At 41.0% G+C, this 17,538-nt stretch overlaps 1 long non-coding RNA gene across 1 annotated transcript; it reads left to right on the forward strand.

Moving 5' to 3' along the window:
* Nucleotides 1-7,785: 7,785 nt before the first annotated feature.
* Nucleotides 7,786-10,096, forward strand: LOC116555350. The gene is made up of 2 exons (XR_004270490.1): nucleotides 7,786-8,069; nucleotides 9,941-10,096. It is a non-coding gene; the product is annotated as an uncharacterized LOC116555350 (long non-coding RNA).
* The last annotated feature ends 7,442 nt before the right edge of the window (nucleotides 10,097-17,538 follow it).

A 17,538-nucleotide genomic window follows, 5' to 3' on the forward strand; every position in this document is an offset into this window, starting at 1 on the left:
TGCCAGAGGCAGGTCAGAGGAAGATGTGGGTTCCAGGGAAGAATCTCCCACCAGCCTATGGAGTGATGTCCCAGAAATTGTTTTCTTTTGCTGGGATTCAGTTTCTCCATATGTAAAATAGCAGTGGTTTCACTAGATGAGTTCTAACCTCACTTAGAAAGTACAGACTCAGATCTCCCAAGGAACTCTCTAGAAGAGGTTCAAGATTAGATCTCAACCCCTTTCCCACTCCTCACCCCAGAGAATTTCAGCAGTGGCCCTGCGAGCTTATGGACTTTCAACTTTTTATGACATTCTGATCCTTTCCTTTAAGATGGGCAGAAATCGCTTTCAGAAGGGTTTGGAATTGATAGATGCCTCTCAAACAATTGCTGGTCTTTCAGACATTTCTGAAAAATCTGAGGGAAACACATGTTCCTCTTTCCATAGTATTCCCTTAGTATTACGCAAGCAATGCTGAGAGTGTAACTTTTCACTCACATCAGCCCTCCGTCTAAAATCATCGTGTCATGCTCACTGAGTTAAACCCACAGTGGACCAGTAAAGTGTTGCTTAAAAACAAATACATCCATTTGCATTCTCATAGACTTACCTTTAGTACAATTTATAAAATTGCTTTTTTTTTTAGGTCATTTTCAGTGTTCCTTGTTAGAGAGTAATTGGCTTTTAGTGACTCTACTTTTTAACTGATGTTAACTTGCATGAACAGACTACCATAAAATGTACCTGCATTGGAGAAACGTCTATCTATCACTGTAGATTCTCAGAAAGAATTCCAAGTGTTAGACAAATTGTTTCCATTAAGCTGAAAATACTCCTTCGGGTGTGAGCTTCTAATTCATGAGTTGATATAAACTGATTCAAATAACAACGAGGCTTTCCCTGGCCCTGGTCTGATAGTAATCTAGTGAAGAACATGCTCAATTCCTACAGAAGATATGATAGTCTGATTTCTGCAACTGTCCTCAAGTCCAAACAATGCTGTCCTGTGAAAATGTAGTTTTTTAAGACTATTATCTTGTCTGACTGTTTTATTCCTATTTTACAAAAAAAGTGTGAAATTTGACTGACATCTGGCTAGATGGAGAGTAATCAGAATTGTGGTCCATGGAGAAATTAAGAGAGAAGCCAGGAGCTGATAAAAACTGAAAACAGGAAAAAAAAATGCAGCTACATTTAAAATTTTTACTTTTTTTTTTTTTTCTATTTTGGAAAAGTACCAAGCAGCACACAAGAAATTAATGAGAAACTTGATGAAATTTGTTTATTACCATAGCAGACAATGGATACTAAGGTCACTTTTCTTCATGATGATGTTCACAGGATGATGTCTAGGGTTAATTTAGGTTAATCATATCACCCAGCACACGGTAATCTCACCTGCACAGCAACAATTCTGAAGTCTCATAAAATGTGTCTCTTTATTGTAATTATAACAGAGTAAACCACCTCTCCAGAAACCTGAAAGGAATAAGGCAACTTTGCCCATGAAGAAAATGCTACCCACCACCTTCCATTTGCTGGGCCCATCCAATTAAAACTAACACGTATTTGTTTAATCTATGCTAGGCATTGTGCTAAACCCGGAAAAGGGTAAGAGAATGCTTATAGCTATTTCATAGGCATTTATAAGTGCCTATGTCTGCCAGCAGATGTGCCCTGCCTGTCCACAGGAGGTTAATAGGATCACAATACAATGGTAAAAGGGTGACAGCGGAGGACTATACAAAGGGACCCAAGACCACAAAGGAACCCAGGCTCCTCAAAGACCACTCCTCTTCCCCTTTACCAATGTCTCTGTCAGCTAAATTTTTCAAAAGAGGAAGTTATGACTTTGCCTTCCTTGAAGTATTTCTGGCTATGCCTAAGCTCTTTCAATGTTACTTTGCGGTTCAAACTACAATCCTGAAACATAACTGCAACCCGTTATTGAAAAATGCAAATGAGTTACATGCTCGGGATTAAAATGAAACATTCTTTTCTGAGTCAGCAAAAAGTTTGAAGTATATACATTTAAAATATCTTTTTTTATGACAATAGTAAAATATGCTCATTGGAAAAAAAAAAAAAAACCCAAACAACACAAGAGGAAATAAAGTAAAAAGTAAAAATATTCCCCTTCCCCAAGGCTTCTAAAGCTGCTTTCAGAGTTCAAGGTCTTTGCTTTTAGACTTTTGCTATACCTAACCAAACATGTATCTTTAAAGTTTTAAATGCTTAGAAGTCATACAACTGTATTCATTCAAGCTGAGTAGAGCAAATGTATGTGTACTGAGCACTACATGTGTGCACAGTCTCTTAGTGCTTTGCATGCATTACTTTGTATTCATCACATTCTGCAGGAGTCGGCAAAGGTTGACCTGTGGGCCAGATCCCATCCCTCACACATTTTTGTAAATAAAGTTTTATTGGAACTCAGCCACATTCGTTTGTTTACACATGGTCTCTGATTGCATGACAGAACTGAGAGATTACAATAGAGAAAGGATGGCCTGCAAAGCCTAAAATATTTATTCTTTTGTCCTTTACAGAAAAGAAATTGCTGACCCCTGAGAGAACAGATAATTTTATGTGGAGAAAAAGTACACTAGATTTATGTAAAACAAGCTACTAACACCAGTTAAATTCTGAGCAACTCTACATTTCTTCTTCATCCATTGCTGTGCTGTCTAAATTTTTAATAATGATGCGACTATTTATTTTGTGCCTTAATTACATATGCAAGTTAAAGAAAATTCTATCTTATGAAAAAACCGATAAACTGTTACTAAGGAAATTCTTTGAAATTAAGACAGTTTATAACTGGAATTTCCACTCTGTGTGTGCAAACACGATACTCCAAAAGACTTTTTTAAAAAAAGAGTGTGAAAACACTCTAGAAGATGACTTTTTTTTCAGTAAGATTTACCTCCTCATTTTCTCAGGGCATGTATTTTCCTGGCGATCTGAAAAATGTGGCAGACACTGCTCTTACTTGACCATGCATCAGACTTGCTATTGCTTCTATTTGGGGACGTAGATTTCATTTCTCAGCTACTCTGGAGTCAGCATGGCCATGTGACTGAGCCTTCGTCAAAGGGATGAGGGCAAAGTGGAAGCACTCTACTTCCAGACCTGGTCCATGAAACCCTCCCTGCTCACACCTCCTCCAGTTGACTGAAAGGGGGATTACCTCCTGAGTGCACTTGGGAAACACAGAACGAAGACTGGAGAGCCATGAGATGAAAGGACCTGTGCCCCTGGATCAGCACTTGGAGGACAGCCACTCCAAAGAGAGCTGTCTGTTACGTGAGCAAGGAACAAATTTTGCATTAAGCCTTTGCGATGTGGAGGTTTATCTGTTACTTTTCCTAATGAGAGTTCACTGTATTTACGGAGCTAGCTGTTGACAGATGGCTTTGGGATGGAAAAATGATCTAGAAGTCCCTTCTCTAGGTAATGTCATCCAATAGTTTCTCCCTGAAATCAAAGTACTAGAGACCCTTGTCAGGCCTCCGCCTAACTGGTGCTCAATCACATTGAGTAAGTGGTAACCATAACTCCCACCCAAGCTTTTATCGGTCTCTCTTCTGAGGTCTCTGCTCTAGCATTAATGGTATCCTTAGGGACCAATCCGATTTCTCCCCTGCCAGTATCATATTCACCATGCTTCCTGGTCAGACTCCTCCCTCTCTGCCACATGATACTGGGGTCCATGTAACCTAAGATGGCATCCGGTAACAATTTTTAAATTTATCAATCAGGATACTTTCTCACCTACTGACTCCTGTATGTCATGATAGAAGATAAAGGACCATTCTTCCATCAGCAAGGAAGCAATGTAGATAAACTCCATGCCATTTATAATTCATTTCACCTTCATTAAGTATTCATATACTACTTATTGGTAATCACCTAAGCATTTTATGTAATAAAAAACAGAATAGCTAGAAAAGAAACTGGGAAAGGTTGGTTTTATTAGGAGACTGCAAGAGAGGAAAATAATCGATTTGCTACATTCTTTATCCCAAACTTTTTCTTGCAGGAAGGATTTCTGGACATGTCAGTTGCAAGTGAATTAATTAGGTATCTTGAGGGTGAAAGGAATGGTATCAATAGAACATCTCTGCTATTTTCTATCATTCATTCAGCCCATATTTATTGGAGACCAGCTTTGGCAGCCCCTGAGAATAAAACAGGTATTCCTTTCTTAAAGTCTGGACATCTTAAGCAGATATCTATGTAGATTAAACACACTGAATCCAGACTGAAAATACTAAACACCTACCTTGCCACTAAAGATTAGTTTACTGGATTATCATCAATAATAATAATGCAAATAATAATAATGGCATTGTCATCATAATTCACCATAATTAGGATAGGCAAAATGTACTGAGACGGTACAACTGGCCAGCTCCTAAACAGAGAAAAGTGTTCTATGCATATCTCATTTAAATGAACTGACACATGGCCCCTACCCTGACCTGTACTCAATAGACTAGTACAGGTAGATATAGTAGAAGCTATATTATCTAAGTTTTAGAGATTGAGAAGCACACAAACAAAAAGAATGAGACATCTTAAACGCCTCTAGTCTTCCAGCCAACATGTCTCAAGAAGACATCTTCCAAAACTACCAGTAAATAACTTATTTTTTTCTCCCATCTTAATGGGGTGGTTTTGATTCCCACCTGTCATAACCAAGACGTGTCAGGTATATCCACATTAAAAAACTAATTTTGAATTACGTGAGCAAAGATTAGCCCTAAAAGTATCATATTTTTAACAATAAAAACAAATTAAGGCTGGGCACAGTGGCTCACACCTGTAATCCCAACACTTTGGGAGGCCGCGGCAGGTGGATCGCCTGAGTTCAGCAGTTGGAGACCAGCCTGGCCAACATTGTGAAGCCCGGTATCTGATAAAAATACCGAAATTAGCCGAGTGTAGTGGCACATTCCTGCAATCTCAGCTATTTGGGAGGCTGAGACAGGAGAATCACTTGAAGCCAGGAGACGGAGGTTGCAGTGAGCCAAGATCATGCCACTGCACTCCAGACTGGGTGACAGAGCAAGACTGTCTCAAAATAAATAAATAAATATTAAAAAATAAATGAAAACAAATTAATGTGGACATTCCTTTGGTGAATGAGACAAATTTTATGGGGAAAAGAGGGAGTTAAATGCTGTCCATGTCTCCACCATCTGCAATTTGCTTACCTACTGTCCTGGCATGGAGCACAGCTGTGTCCACACCACACAGAGCCTGCCTGCTAATATACAGTCCTGGAAAGTGTCATGTGCAGAAAACTTCCCCAAAGCATTTATGGGGAACAGTCTAATTATTCAACCCCATTCCATTCACTCCCATTATACCCCCTATTTAAAGTCGCTATGGAAAAGGCCATTTATCTCCAGGGACAAATTGTCAAAGCAGTGTTTTATGGATAGAAATATGCCCATTCTGCTTGGTAAACAACCCGGCAAGAGGTACACGTGTCTCCTTCTCAACAGGTCCAGGGAATTAGGGCCCGAGGGATCCACATAATGCAGTGGGATCCCTTTATATTCAAGAAATGCTCACTGGAGGACCCCACTGGTTTGCTGAGTGAGCACAGATTATTCCAGAATTCTCAACTTTACGCTCAGGATATGGGAGAAGGATGAGCTATTAAGTTGGCCCAACTAGAGAAAGCTGTTCTTTACAACTCTAAGCTAACAGATGACGGAAGTCTCCATTGCTGAGCAAGTGTCTTCTGCAACCCGACCCCGGTATGCCTACCCAGCTCTTCACACCCTAGAAACAGCCCTTTACAAGGATAGATCTCAAGTTCTGCCTCTCAGTGAAGTGGACTATTCCTGGAGTTTCCTTTTCTTTTGGGGACATTTTGCTAAAAATTAAACCTTGAATATGTAACAACCCTATTTATATGCAAATACATGCGGGTCATTTGTAGCACAGAAGCATTAAATATATGTGTTTGTTTCTTCTTACAAAGCCATGTTTTTACACACACATCTGCACACACATAGACTTTGGAGCCTACGTATTTGCTTTGGTGTGTGTATAAGGACTTATAAGAAATTTGGGTAAACGGATCCTTGCAGGGACTCAGCGAGGATTAATTGAGGTGGTGGTCATTACTATGGAAGAAAAACCCTACTCAGAATCAGACATGTTGATTCATCTTCTTCATTACGGTAAGGTTGAAAGGGACCATTCTCTCCAAGAAAAAAAAAAATTTCCCTGAAATAATTTCCAAATGAGATCTGCAGGTATTTTCTGTGCAACAGGTATCACCTGCAATTTGCACCACAGTTTGATGTGGCCCCGCTCCCAGCGTCCTAGAAGATGTAAAAGAGCAGCACCCCAAAGCCAGGCACCTCCTCAGAATTGAGTAGCACTTGGGTTTTTTTGAGCACAATCCCATTCGGACAATGATACAACATGGAATGAAACGACTAATAATAATACCAAAAGTGTCAAGTGCAATACTGAAAAATGTCAGTATTTTTGCATTCAACCATGTCAGCAGCAAATCCAATCTGAAATATGCTGACAATAGTGGAGCTATGAAAACCAATATATTTGATGAGCCAGTCGTCCAATAAATTATATATGTGTACGTATACATTTGTATGTACTTCCCCCAGAAGTAAGAGACAGGGGTGATGGGACTCTAGGAGAGACATGTTTGTCACAGAATCAGTTTACACCGACACTCTGTCCTCCTCAAATGAGGATTAAGCTTAATATTTTGTGATGGGACAGGCACCCCAGAGTGATCAAGGCACCCCAAAAAGGTCATGGTATCTTTCATCAGGGCCTGAAATGCCATCACCATTGGAGATCAGGATTAACATTATCCACAGCTGCCTCCCACTGTACGGGAAAGAAGGTGACTCAGGTGTGCTCTAGAGGCCATATTATTTCCTTTTCCCAAAATATTGACTGCAGTATATTTTTAGAGTTTGAAAGAAACTCGCAGTCTTTCTTATCCTTCCTTTAATTGCTTGTTAGAGAATTTTTTTTCAGTATGTTTGATCGAAAAAGAAGAAGAAAATAAAAACTGTCCATCATCCCACCATCCAAATATTTCAACTAAGATTTTGGTATGTATAATTGTGTGTGTGTGTGTGTGTGTGTATGTGTGTAGTCTTTCCTATGTGACTACTCAGCTAAGTAGCAGGGAGAAAGAGCACATGATTTCCATGTCACTTTGCTCCCCAAAACTTCTCAGCCGTAATATTGGATAGCCTAGGATACCTGAGTTCCTTTCTCCTGTCTGGTCAGTCCTCAGGATGCATGCGTCTCTCTGGGCAGGGCTGGGAAGGATCAGTACAAGTAGAGTTTTCAGTCCCTCACTATTACCAACAGAAGACTGCTTTGCCAATGACAGAAACCATGTGGCCCTCAGAGACAGAGTGTTATTTCACAAAAAAGCATTTTTATACGTTTTAGATTATTTGACAGTATAGGGAAATATTTACAATGTGGTGAAAAACAACTCTGTAAAACAGACACCAACTGACTTAACTACGTGAACCAAAATATCAGTCATAACCAGCTCACTGAGGTAGAAAAGATGAACTCCACTCTTTCTGCATTTCTGTATTCTCCAGATTTCAGCAATAAGCATGAATTGTCCTTTTAAATAAAAAAGTGATAATAATGGTAAAAATAATAGGCATTTTGTTGTTGTTAGATTATTTGTTGTTACGCTTAGTGTGTTGGCTAAAAAAAGTATCATGAAGTATAATGTGATCCTCTCCATTTGCCAAAGGTCAAAAGGGAGATGTAGCTCTCTCCTTCCTTGGGTCTTGTCTAGGGTTAGAGTCACTGAGATATGTCTCTCCCTGAGTAAGTCTCACTATTCAGAGATTTCTGCAGAGATGCTCATCAAGCTACAGGAAAACACAGGGAAAGATTTACTTTTAATTTGTTTTGGTTACTTAAACATACATATTTTTTCTTTCCCAGATTCCCTGAGAAGAAAATAATGTGTGTAACATTTTAAACAGCAGTGACCATTTACTGAGCTAAGGGCTTCATGTATGCAATCTCATTTATCTCTATTACTCAGTAAGGTAGGTACCATTCTTCTTTCAAACATTTATGTGAGAAGACCAGGGTCATCAATCAGAGGCACAGCTGGGGTCAACTACCATTCTGTCTGGCATAAAAGTTCACCCTCCTTACCACAATGACATACATACATAAGTAGAAGAATTAAAAAAAGATACAAGACATCCTGATTCCATTTTGGCATTATACTCTCTCAGTACTTTTTCCTGCCTACCATGTGCCAGGCTTTCTTCTAGGGGCTGGGATGATTGCAGTGATCTCAACATCAAAAACACTGCCTTTGTGGAGGCCACATGCTCCGGCCGAGTCATATTAGGTACCAAGTACTATTTCTGGATTGTTTCTTTTTTTCAATTATCTAGTTCTCCATCAGTCCTATACTGCTTTCCTATCGTAAGCTTCACAATATATTTTAATATCTAGATGGAAAAGTCACTTTCCATTGCTCTTTATTTCAATAAGTTCTTGCTTATTCTCACTTTTTAATTTTTTTAAGATAGGGTCTCATTCTAACGCCTAGGCTACAGGACAGTGGTGTGATCATGGTTCACTGCAGCCTGGACTTTCTCGACTCAGATGATTCTCCCACCTCAGCCTCCTGAGTAGCTGGGACTACAGGTGGGCACCACCACACCTGGCTAATTTTTGTACAGACAGGGTTTTGCCATGTTGCCCAGGCTGGTCTTGAACTCCTGAACTCAACTGATCTGCCTACCTTGGCCTCTTAACATGCTGGGATTACAGGCATCAGCCACAGTGCCTGGTCTATTTTCATTCTTTTTACCAACATTACAAAGAATATTCTCATACATGTATCTGTGAGCCCTTGGATGGATTCGATTCTTAAAAATCAAGGAAGCATATTTGCTGGGTCAATGGGCATATGCATTTAAAATGTTTATCTCTTTCACCAGATTAACCTCCAAAAGGGCTCGTTCTGCTTTTTGTCTATTTTAATATGGCTTTTAATCTTTTTATTATTGCCCCCAAACAGATCCTTGTATTCTGTGGATAGTAACACCTTCATTTTCAAAAGTGTTACAAATATTTTCTGTTTATTATTTTTATTTTGAACTTAGTTTATATATATATATATTTTTTAATGTAGAAGTTTTGCAGTGTTTTGTAACTGACCTTATCGATCTATTTCTTTACTTTTTCCAGCATTGGGCTTTATGCTTAGAAAGATCCTCTACTGAGAAGTGAAAGATCTCACTTTTATTTTTGTCTATAAAAGTGGTATAGGAAACAAATAAAAAATGGATAACCAATAGTCCCAACACTATGCATTAAAAAGCTCTCTTTTCTCCCTTAATTTGAAATGTTACCTTCATAATATACTAAACTCTCATGTATAACCCCTTCCGCTTAGAACCCTGTTACTCTATTTATCCATTCTTGCAACATTATCTTATTTTTAAGGAATATATTTTTATATCCAATAAAGAAAGCCAGTAGCCTCTCTCTCTATCAACTAGGGTTTAAAAAAATCCATTTGCTCTTCTGCATATTAATTCTTCCAGAAAAGCTTTGGATTCAACTTGTCATTTAAAAATCATTCAGAGTCTTGATAGAAATTTCTTGGAATATACAGTTTAATTTGAGCTAGGGTTATATTTTGAACCTACCATCTAAGACCTTGATATGTTTCTCCAAGTCTTATTTTAAAACATTTAAAAAATGTAATAATATTTCTTCTACATTTCTTGCTAACCTCATCCCAAGGCATTTTAAAGTATTTCTTTTTATGGCAAGTGGCTCCTCCTTCACCCCACGACATTTCCCAACATTTTATTGTTGATCGGCAGATGATCGATTTTATTACATAAAAACATTTTATTCTTTCGATTTCTTTCTTTCTGTTTTTTTTCAGCTCTCCAAACTTGTGGTAATCAGGATCTCCCTGGCTTCTACTGATGGACTTATAGGCACATGGCAGAAAGGATGTGAAATTTGGCACCAAAAACGCATGTATTTGTGAGCTTCACGAACTTCTGGTTTGTGGTCCATAAAGCAGACATACTAGTAATTGTTTTAGTAGCTCTTATAAAAATTAGAGCTTATGTGTGTTTTGTTTAACTGTGTTGAATGTCACCCATCACTTTTTGAATGTAGATGGCTATGGGATTTTAGAAGAGTACTCAGATGATACTTTCTTAGGGGCGATATATTTAGTTAGGCCTCCAAATTTCAGTGGGTTAACACAATAAAACGCATTTTTTTTTTTTTTTTTGAGACAGAGTCTCAGTCTGTCCCCAGGCTGGAGTGTAGTGGCACGATCTTGTCTCACTGCAACCCCTGCCTCCCCGGTTCTAGCAATTTCCCTGCCTCTGCCTGTCAAGTAGCTGGGATTACAGTCACGTGCCACCAAGCCCGGCTAATGTATTTTAATAGAGGTGGGGTTTCACCATGTTGGCCAGGATGATCTCCATCTCCTGACCTCCTGATTTGCCCACCTTGGCCTCCCAAAGTGCTGGGATTACAGGTGTGAGCCACCGTGTCCAGACACATTTTTTGCTTATAAACAGTCTGTCGTGAATATTTCTACTCAGCCATCTCTCTGTGGAAGCTCTCCTCCAAGGGTCAACTTGGGAACCCAGTTTCCTTTACCTGGTGGCTTCATCCTCCTCCACATCCTTGGGTCCTGTCAGCTCAGCCAGCGGATGGGAAAGAGAGACCATGGAGAAATGCCTAGGAGGTTCTCATGTGCCAGGCCAGAAAGGTTGTTTGTAGCCTTCCCTCTCTTCTGCTGGCTTGAGCACAGTCACATGATGTATCTAACTATAGAGGATGCTGAGAAATGCTGCCTAGTGATGTGCCCAGGAGAAGAACTAGTTTGTTAAGTAGAAAGCAATCTCTGCCATAGGTAGTATTTGGAGAAAGGGGAGAGGGCACTCATGTCCATGTGGTTACTGTTTGGAGAGAGGAGAGACACCACTTGTGCCCATTTGGTTAGTTTGGAAACAGTCCAGGAAAATGGAGAGGATCCCTAGGTAACTGAGTCCCTTCCTCCTGTGCCAGTTTTCTCCATGAACTGGGTGACCTATGGTTTCTTTTTAGCAAAACCAGTCCTACTATGATTTTTTGGATTGTTTTCTAGCTCTGTCTACAAATAGGTTGGAGGACAATAGGCCAGGAGCCCCATGTGTTGGTCCAGTTTATGAGAAGGCACCTGCCACCCCTTCCATGAGCCTGCCTTGCAAATGGAGCCTCCACTTTCTGCACCACCAAAGTGCTGCTGGCTCTTTCTGTTTCCCCCACCTCCCCCCACCTATCTGGGCCCATCAGCAATTCCTTCCCATGAAAATTCTCTGGCTGACTTCAGATTTGGAAAAGTGATCATGATAACAATAGCCACAATGGCTAACCTTTTCTGATTCCTTACGCTATACCAGGCACCGTGCAAACACACTCTGCACCGATTTCATTTCTTCCCACCAATTCTGTGAGGCAGGCACTTTTATGACTCCTTTTTCTAGGTGAGGAATGAGTAACCTACTGAACTCAATTGGATGAGGAACTTCCTGAAGTCCACCAGTTGGTAGTAGAGAAGATTTGAACACCAGGAGCAATTTGCCTGCAGAGTCCTCAATATGAATGGTAACACCAATGAGTTTAGAAGTACTCCCCATTGCTCTGAGTACTCCCCATTGCTCTAAACTTCTTACCCCACCTAATAATTTCCTCTTGGTCTGGCTTCTGATTTCCTTTCTAGACTCACCTCTTGCCAAGGGTGTTCACACACAAATATACACATATGCATGTGCACAAACATGCACACAAACGCATTCATACACATGCGAACATACACGTTCACACACATGTATACAAACACACACACACACAGATGTGTACCTATACACACTACACACACACACATCCCACCACAAAGGGAATTTCGTCCACTGGGGCCATGCTAGCCTTTCATTTCCTCTCATTACCCATGCTGTCTGGCCTCTGGACCTATAGCTGCGCATACGTATTGAACACCTACTAACTGCCAGGCACTTTGCTAGGTGCTGGGGATGTAGAAGTAAACAGGACAAATCAATCATTTGCCTTGATGAAGTTTCCATTTTATGGAGGAAATAGGTAACAAACAAATAGAAGTCTGTATTTTTGGCTATTGCTTAGCATTATGAAGTTATATAAATCAGGGTAAGGGATTAGAGAGTGGCAGAGGATGTGCCTGTTTTAATTGGGGTGCTCAGAGAAGGCCCACTCTTGGAGGTAAGTATTTCAGTCAATGGGAATCTCTCCAGCGCAATAAGAATGGTGACCCCATAAAGCTGGGGAAGGTAGCCGAGCCCAGGCAGAAGGATGAGCAAATGCAAAGGCCTGAGGTGGAGATGACCTTGGTCTGTTGATGGAACACAGACCAGGGTCATGTAGCTGGAAAGAAGAGAGCAAAGCAGGCTGGCTAGGGTGGCTCACACCTGTAATCCCAGCACTTTGGGAGGCCAAGGCAAGTGGATTACCTGAGGTCAAGAGTTTGAGACCAGCCTGGACAATGTTGTAAAACCCCATCTCTATTAAAAAGGAAATTACGAAAAAATTAGCTAGACTGGTGGCAGGCACCTGTCATCCAAGCTACTTGGGAGGCTGAGGCAGGAGAATCACTTGAACTGGGAGGTGGAGTTTGCAGTGAGTTGAGATCGTGTCATTGTACTCCTGCCTGAGCAACAAGAGCAAGACTCTGTCTCAAAAAAAATAAATAAATAAAAATAAAAAAAACAGCAAAGCAGAAGTGGTTGGAGATAGGCCTGGATCACACAGATCCATGAAGGCCATGGTAGGATTTGGGCTTTCACCCGCACACACCACGGTAGGTACTGGATGCTTTTAAATGACATAATGACATCACCTGATTTACATTTTAATAAGATCTCTCTTGCTGCTCATGTTAAATGCCAACTTACCTGATGCCCTGAAAGTTTCCCTTCCACCCCTGTTTTAAGACAGCAGGAGTAGATATTATTAACATACAATGACAATTTGATTTTAAACTTCCATGTCTCATGTCAACTGTGGCAAACCCGTGCTACAGATGACATCAATATGATCCAGCCACCAAAGCAAATATACTTACTAGTACTGAGCACATTTTGGAAATTGGAAGTGAGCATTTTGTAAAACTCTAATTAGGACTAAGTTTGGCCTCCGGTCTCTAGGTCAAGTCAAATCCTGCTGGACCTGTTTTAAGTCAGGGCGGGTAGGCATATTTGACACTCAGATTGGCATTGGATGTGTAAATATATACATTTCTCAAAAACTTTAAGCCTCTTTTAAAAATCTCTTAAAAATTTGTTTACAACATTTATTTAAAATATGCACCGACTTTTTTTTCTTGATGTAGTAGATACCACTGCGAACTTTGAAACCTGGTTTATTTCTAATTTAGTTGTTTTCTGCAGATGTGGTATTCTTTGATGCACCATCCCACCCTAAAACAAATGCAAACTGACATTGCTTCTGTAAGGAGAGCGTTAGGAGACAAAACCCTGGAAAGAGCTGAGGCTTGCAAAAAACCCACAAAGGACGATAAAAAGGGCTTTCTGAGCTATGTTTGGAAGGAGAAGGAAAAGGAAGGGATCAGGAGTAGATGATGCAACCCAAACAGATGACACTAAGAAAGCAGAAGTTCTCCACTCTTATTTTCCTTCCACCTTCTCCCTTGAGGAACAAAGCCTTAAGGCTGGAAGGAATCAAGCACACATTGTGCAGAACAAATTGAAACATTAATTTTGGAAAAGGAGTACAGGGCTTTTGCATACACCAAGGATAATGACTCAGATGACTCCAAGGACTAGACAGGTAAATAAAAGCATAAAGTGTGTGTAGATCTGTCTCTGTGGAGCTAACTGAGAGGACAAAGGGGGCAGGGAGCTGGGCACCTCAGCTCCTGCTCACTCTAGTCTGTCATACTGGCCATGAAGACATACAGAGTGTTGCCCAAGAACATATGATGGACTGTCCAAAGACTGTCCAAAAAATCCAATCTTTGATTTTTTTTCAACATAGGTCAACACCCTGAATGATTTCATGCTTAACCTGTCCAGATTTTTTAATGCCAGCAAGGAACTCAGAAGTTTTCAAAATGCTGTACAGACCCAAAGAACACTTGTCTGCAGGGTAGGCTCAGCCCAAGGCTGCCATTTTGGAAATTCTGCTCAAAATAAATTCGGCTCTTCAGGGTACCTGGCAAATGATACAACTGAAGATCATGACAACTGGCAATAGGAAACAAGCTAACCGTGGGTCAGAGGGGACTGTTGCTCAAGGTTTCTGAAGGGGTCAAGGTTTATTTCCCAATTAGATTCGTCTCTGACCCTCATTCCAGCAAATTCCAGAACAGGTTATAGCAGATGGTGAATATGACAAGAAAGAAGGCATGGAACATGGTTTCCGCCACAGCTTGAGTAAGATCAAGGACCTTTTAAATGGGCCACTAGACTAGAAGCTCAAGGAGATGGTATGAAAGGACCTCAAAGGAATGTGACAATATCTCAGCAATGAGAACTGTGGCTGAATGTACAGTAAGTTTAGATGAATTTGTAGGTGGATAGACATCCAGATCTCAAACATGTTGGTTAGTGGATCAAGAACCACCAGGGAGAAGGTCCTGAGCAATCATTCTATGAGGGCTTAACATTTTAAGTACAGTTGTCCTTGGGTATTTCTGGGGAATTGATTCCAGGACTCCCATCAACCCTAACGATACCAAAATCCACGGATGTTCAAATCCTTTATAGAAAATGGCAATTTGGGACCCATGGATACAGGAGCTCAACTGTATTTTCACTACCTCTTGGATGAAGAACTGATGGCAGAACAGGTCTCAAAAATGTATTTGAGGGCTGGGTGTGGTGGTTCATGCCTGTAATTCCAGCACTTTGGGAAGCTGAGATTGCTTGAGCCCAAGAGTTCGAGACCAGCTTGGGCAACATAGCAAGAACTGTCTCTACTAAAAATATTTTAAAAAATAGCTAAGTATGCTGATGTGTGCCTGTAGTCCCAGCTACTCGGGAGGCTGAGCTAGGAGGATCTTTGGAGCCCCCGAGGCAGAGGTTACAGTGATCCATGATCCCATGATTGTGCCACCGCACTCCAGCCTGGGTGGCAGAGTGAGACCTTGTTTCAAAAACAAACAACCAAAGGAAAAAAAAAAGAAGAGAAGAGAAAAGAAAAAAATACATACTTGAAAGCACTTACTATTTTTAAAAACCAGGCTGATCTGTGTGTGTATGTTTCACCTTCACCATCACTAGCTTTGTGTCCTTGGCCAAATTACTTAATCTCTGACCTTCGATGTCCTCTCCAGCAAAGGCGGTACTACAGTAGGGTCTATCTCAAAAAGGTATTGTGAGGGATAAATGGAGTGGTGCAGGAAAAGAGCTTAATATAGCACCTCCCTTGGGAAAAATGCTTAATATATGTCAGCAGCCTTAATGATCACTGTTATTATGATTATGATGGATATACCTGCAAATATTAAATCTTTTTGCAGATCTCCTGGCCTTGGCAAACTTGTATTCCTCTGTAATTCCTTCATGGTTGAGTAAAAGGATGAATGAATGAATGAGTGAACACATGAATGAAGTTGTTATCCAGAGGGAGAATTTCAAGATAAGAAGATAAAGTAAAAGGGCTGGAAAGCTTTTCTGGCTTTTAGGGATCGCCTGACAAGTCCAGCCCCACTACCTAGAGCTTCTACAATCACTGATGAAACACAGGGTTATGTTCCCTGGATCAATGAGGTGTGGAATTTCTCTGGACCTCACTCCCCCTGGACTCACCCTCTCACACCTGCCTCAGCACAGGTAACTGAGGGGCACCTGGCAGGTGACATGCTCTGAAATCCGTGTGAATGAAGAATGACCCATGGGTTTAAATGATGCCCATTAATGCCATCCTGAACATGAAATTGTCTCATTCTCCGTAATGGTGTTCTTCAGTTTTCATCATGTAAGACTGGTTAGGGCTTTGTTTTGAAAGGACAAAGAAAATATTCAAGCATCTTGAGTAGGGATCCTGGGATGAAATAACAAGAAGAATCCTGAATTAGATCCTGCCTCTTGCACGAATAAAGGAGGTCCTGGAGGGAAAGTTTGGATCTTCCTCAGGTTGGCACCTTCTGCTGCCTGATGCTGTCTATACAGCTGGTGGTCAGCAAAGATTTTTGGAATGCATGTGCTGATTTCAAACGTTCAGCACATAAAGAATGGTGTGACGTTTTGACAGCAAAAGGCTTAAGAGAAGACTATACGTGTTTGGGTGCTTTGGAATCTCAGAAGACCATCTAATTTGGTACCTTTTATGCCATAGAGAATAATGGTCTAATGCAAAAGATACCGGGTATTTAAATTCCATCATTACTCATGTGCATCTTCTCCCTGCCCCTGACACCAGACTGATAGCTGCAGTGCTCCACATGGACACGGATCTGTGGCTTTTACCAATGTGGAAGGCGGAAGAGTGGACTATGGAGGAATCAGGTTTCCAGAAGGGAACAGAATCTTGGAGCTTGAGGCCTGGCTAATTCAGTCTCTGCTGTTCCCACATTCACTCCTTCCCCCTCCAAGCCATGCCCCTAAGCTGAAGCTGGAAAGATCTTTCCAACTTTAGAGTATGATTTTGTTGCCACCACTGTTTAAAACATTCTTTAGTCTTTCCATTGGGCCTTGGCTGCTGATCAAACCCATTACATTGGCCTCCAAGGGTTCCTCCCAGATTCATCCTCCCTTTGTTACTTCTTTCTCCCTCCTTCAAATTCCAGCTCAATTTCATCAGAGGGTCCTCTCTGACCTCCCCAGTTAAATAAAATGCCCCTATCACAGCCTTTTATTGCCTCGATTATACGATCACCCTTACATGTGTACTGCCTCACACCCTTCCAGATGGGAATCGGCAAGGGGGCAGGCATGCAGTTGCTTTGCTCTCTAATGGCATGGATTGAGTGCCTATTGTATACAAGGCACTGTGCTGGGTGTTTCACATGTATTAAATAATCTCCCTTACTGCAGGCAACGAGCCTATGATTTAGGAAACTGAGGCATAGAGAAATCGAGTAACTTGCCTGAAGCCACAGTTTGTAAGTAGGACCTGAACCCAGGTGATTCCAGAGCATCTGCCCTTAATGTCCAAGTCAGTGGTTCTCAGAATGGGGTTTCTGGGAGCAGCAGCATCTACATTACCTGGGCCTTGATAGAAATGCACATTCTCAGGCCCCAGCCTGGACTTCATGAATCAGAAACTCTGGGGCTGGGACCCTGCAATCTGTGTCCTAACAGGCCCCTGCAGGTGATGCTGATGTATGCTCATGTTTAGGAACCACTGCTCTAAGTGTTATTCCCTTATTGTTATAGCTCTACATCCTAGGCACCTAATAAATGTTTAAATATGGAGGGGAGGAGGGGAGAGAGGGAAAAAGAATGCAGGCAGGCAAACCTCCTCTCAAAGAATATTCTCAAG

The sequence above is a fragment of the Sapajus apella genome, unplaced genomic scaffold (assembly GCF_009761245.1).
Source record: "Sapajus apella isolate SASKATOON/1434 unplaced genomic scaffold, GSC_monkey_1.0 scaffold15, whole genome shotgun sequence".
Lineage (NCBI taxonomy): Eukaryota > Metazoa > Chordata > Mammalia > Primates > Cebidae > Sapajus > Sapajus apella.